This window comes from Phocoena sinus, chromosome X (assembly GCF_008692025.1).
Source record: "Phocoena sinus isolate mPhoSin1 chromosome X, mPhoSin1.pri, whole genome shotgun sequence".
In the NCBI taxonomy this organism is placed as follows: Eukaryota; Metazoa; Chordata; class Mammalia; order Artiodactyla; family Phocoenidae; genus Phocoena; species Phocoena sinus.
Window position 1 is genome coordinate 128,284,191 of NC_045784.1, and position 4,634 is coordinate 128,288,824.

The window sequence follows — 4,634 nt, forward strand, 5'->3', positions numbered from 1 at the left end:
TTATCGTTATATAATGTCCTTCTTTGTCTTTCATTACAGCCTTTGTTTTAAAGTCTTTTGCCTGATATGAATATTTCTACCCCCACTTTCTGGTTGTTTCTGTTTGCATGAAATATCTTTTTCCGTCCTGTCACTTTCAGTTTGTGTGTGTCTTTCACCCTGGTGAATCTCTTGTAAACAGCATATTGAAGGGCTTTTAAAAATTTTTTTAATCCAACCGACCACCATATGTCTTTGATTGGAGCATTTAGTCTATTGAAATTTAAAGTAATTATTCTTAGGTATGTACTTATTGCCATTTTATTACTTCTTTGCCAGTTTTTTTATAGTTCTTCTCTGTTCATTTCTTCTTCCTTTTGTTCCCTCCATTGTGGTTTGATGACTTTCTTTTGTAATATGCTTGAGCTACTTTCTTTTTGGTTTTTTGTGTATCTGTTATACGTTTTTGATTTGTGGTTACAATAGAGTTCATATATGTTGACCCATAAGTATATCTACTTGCTTTAAACCAATAATAATTTAAGTTCAAACACATTCTAAAAGACCTACATTTTTTATTCCCTTCCCCCTTATTTTTTGTTTTTGATGTCATGTTTTATATTTTCATGCTTATCCATTTACCGTTTATTATAGTTATAGTTGCTTTTCAAGGTTTTGTTTTTGTTGTTGTTATTTTGTTTTATTTTTTAATCTATATGCAGGCTTATTTAAGTGACCTTCTATCTTTACTATATATTTGCCTTTCCTATTTGGATTTTTCTTTCTGTATAGATTCTTACTTCTTTTCCATTTATAGAAGACCCTTGAACATTTCTTTTTGTATTGCTGAATTCTTTTAATTTTTGCTTGACTGAGAAATTATTTATCTCTCCTTCTATTCTAAATAATAATCTTGCTGGATAGAGTATCCTAGGTTGCAGATCTTTCCCTTTTAGGACTTTGAAAATATGATGCCACTCACTTCTGGCCTGCAAAGTTTCCGTAGAGAAATCAGCTGATAATCTTATGTGGATTCCCTTGTATATGACTCTGCTTTTTCTTGCTGTCTTTAGAATTCTCTTTTCATTTTTAAATTTTACATTTTAATTATGATATGTCTTTGTTTGGGTTCATCTTGTTTTGGACTCTTTGTGCTTCCTGTACCTGGATATCTGTTTCCTTCCTTAGGTTTGGGAACTTTTCAGCCATAATTTTGTCAAATACATTATCGATCCCCTTCACTCTCTCTTCTACTCTGGAACACCTATAATGCAAATGTTGACATGTTTTATGTTATCCCATAGATCTCATATGTTGCTTTTATTTTTTTAAATTTGTTTTTCTGCCTGCTGTTCTGATTTTCATTATTCTATCTTCCAGATCAATTATTTGTTCTTCTGTGTCATTTAATCTCTATTCATTGCTTCTAGAGTGCTTTTTATCTCAGAAATTGAATTTTCTATTTTTGATTGGGTCATCTTTATAATTTCTTGCTCCTTGTTAAAATGATCTATGTTTAGATCAATTCACTTTCTTAATTCATTTAGCCTTTTTATTACTAATGTTTTGAATTTGTTGTCTGGTAGACTGATTATCTCCGTTTCATTATTTATTTTTTTAGGGGTGTTCTCTTGCTCTTTCAGTTGAGAGTAGTTCCTTTGCCTTTTCATTTTACTTAACTTTCTCTGTCTCTATGAATTTAGGTGAAATGGCTATCTATTGTGGTCTTGAAGGGGTGTTTTAATGTGGGAATGTCCCTATGTAGACTGCATGTGCCCAATGTCTTTGACGTAAGGGCTGGATTTGATGTGGATGCCAGCCACATCTTTCCTCAGGGTGTGTTGGCCACTATCACCTTGATAGGGGATGTGGTTGGTTTTGGAGGACCTAAAGCCTACCCAGGGTGTAAGGCAGGACTTCCTTTCTGCTCAATGGCAGTCACTGTCCTTCCAGGGGTGGAGTCTACTCCCAACTTGCTGGAAAGTAACCCTGAGGGTCAGGCTTGAGCTGGTTCTGCTCCTTTAAGTGCATGTTTTTTCTTCTCTCCACACTGGGGTCTTTGCCCCAAAGGAGGGGAGTGCTGAAGTATGTGGGACATGTGCATTTACAGAGGTCCAAAGTGCTGCCTGTGCATGCATCTGTGGCTCTGCTCAGATGCAGCCCAAGGTCACATCATTTCCCCTGTTGTGGTCATCCCCGATATAGTGCAAGGTTATGGCATGAAGTGGGTGGGGCTGGAGCATTTGCTCAGCTGGGGTTGAAGGAATTGAAGTGTCTGGGCTGCCATCAAGTCTGGGCTGCTTCTGTGGTGCTGTTTGAGTAAGTACCAACAATGACAGTTGCCGCCCCACCTGGACCACACCCCATGCCCCTGAGTCTCCTCTGCATCTTAGATCCAGTCTTCTCTCAGGACCTTTCTGCCCCAGATCCAGTGCCAAGCTGTAGTGTGGAGTGGGCAGGGCTGGGGTGTTTGCTCATCTCAGATTGGGGAGCACAGGAATGTGGCAGCCGCTAGGGCAGAGCTCTCTCTGGCCTGTCTGGTGGCAAGCCAGCACCTGCGCACTCCTTATGAGTGGAGTCTGGGCTTCTCCAGCCTTTCATCTGTTCCAGCAGTTCTTCAAACAGCCAAGGCAGGCTTGTCTCCTCTGCTTAGAGCCCCAGGACTGGGGCACCCAGTCTGTGGCTTGACCCTCTTACTTCCCAGGGCAAGTGTTCATCCATAAGATTTCTCTTTTCCTCTTTGTCCACTCCCAGGGCCATGGGTCTCAACCCAATGCTTTCCTTCCCATCCTACTCAATTACGTGGAAATCTTTCTTGCAGCCTTAGTTTTATAGGAAATATTCTGCCAGTTTCCAGTTAGTTTCCCATGAGAATTGTCCCACATGTAGATGTATTTTTGATGTGTTTTTTGGGAGATGGTGAGCTCTACCTCCTCTTACTCTGCCATTGTGATCCCCCTCTCCCTAATGTCTTTTTCTGTTAGGGAATCACATCCAGGATACCACGTTATATTTAGTGTCATATCTCTTTAGGATACTTCTCCCTGTGATCGTTTTTCAGACTTTCCTTGTTTTTGATGACCCTGAAAGTTTTAAGAAGTAATGGTTATGTATTTTGTATCATTTTTTCTATTGGGATTTATCTGATGTTTTCCCAGTGGTTAGATTGAGTTATGTATTTTGGGCAGAAGACTGCAGAGGTGAAGTGTCATAGTCAACACATCATATCAACGATACATATTATCAATATGACATTGATATTGACTTCCATCACCTGATTGAGATAGTGGTTGTCAGATTTCTCCACTATGAAGTTATTCTTGTTTCCTTTCTTCCATAATTTAAAAGGAAGTCACTGTGCATAACTTAGACTTAAGGAATGGGGATTTAGGCTCTCTCTCCTTGAGGTCAAAGTATATACATAAATTATTTGGAATTCTTTGGCAAGGGGTATTTGTTTATTTGTCCCATTTATTTACTTATTCAATCTCTTTTATATCAATATGGACTCATGGAAATTTACTTTATACTTTAGGTGTTAATCCAATGCTAACTTATTTTGCTATTCAAATTATTTCAGCTTTGGCCATTGGGAGCTCTTCAATTGGCTACTTTGTCCCTTTGACATAGCTCTGTCAATGTAGATTTTTAAAAAATCACTTTCTGGCACTACAAGATGCTCTGTCTTATCTTGTATATTTCCTAGTTCAGTTCCGGAATCATTTTTCCAAGGAGCCTTGGTTAATTTGCTAGAGAATGTTTTTAGAAACCGAAATCTGACTGCTAGGTGTACTTTTGCTACTGGAGATTCACTTCTTCTAGGTCCTGTCAGCTGCAAGAACATGAAGCATGTTAGTACATGTGTGTACTAACCTGTATATATACATATATCTATAAATACTTAATATATGAACTCATCTGAATCTATTTTCAGCTAAACATGAGTTCAAATTAATGTCTTCAACTATAAATCATTACCACAAGAATCATTCTAGCCTATTCACTTCTATAACCTCCCGTCCAATCAGGGAGAAACTTGGGTCTCCCATCTGTCTTTCATTTACTTAATTGTTAAATTCCAGTATACATGTATAACAGTATCAGAATTTCTAACCTGTACCCCCAGGGGAAAGAGCTTTATCAACTAAAGTACAGCACTTATGTGCAGTTTCTTTTGCCTTTACTCTTACAGATTCCACTCATTTCCAAAGTCATTTGGGGCCACGCCTTATCCCCCATCCCCTTCACTAAGATTGTTTTATGCAATTATAAAACAACTAGACTATCTTGTCACAGTATGCATTCCTTCCTGGATCACCCAACTACTTAAATGATTTTTTAAATTTGCATACATTAATATTTACCCTTTGTTCTGAAAACTTCCCTGGGCTTTCACAAATGCATGTCATGTATCTAGCATCAAAGTATTATACAGAATATTTTGACCACCCTAAAAATTGCCTGTGTTTCAGCTAGTCAACTCTCTTTCTATTCCCTAAACCCCCAACAACCACTGATCATTTTACTGCCTCTATAGTTTTGCCTTTTCCAGAATTTCCTATAATGTGGGTCATACATTTTTGTGCTGTTTCATACAGGTGTTTTCCACTTAGCAATATGTATGAAAGCTACATCCAGGCCTTTTTATAGCTCAG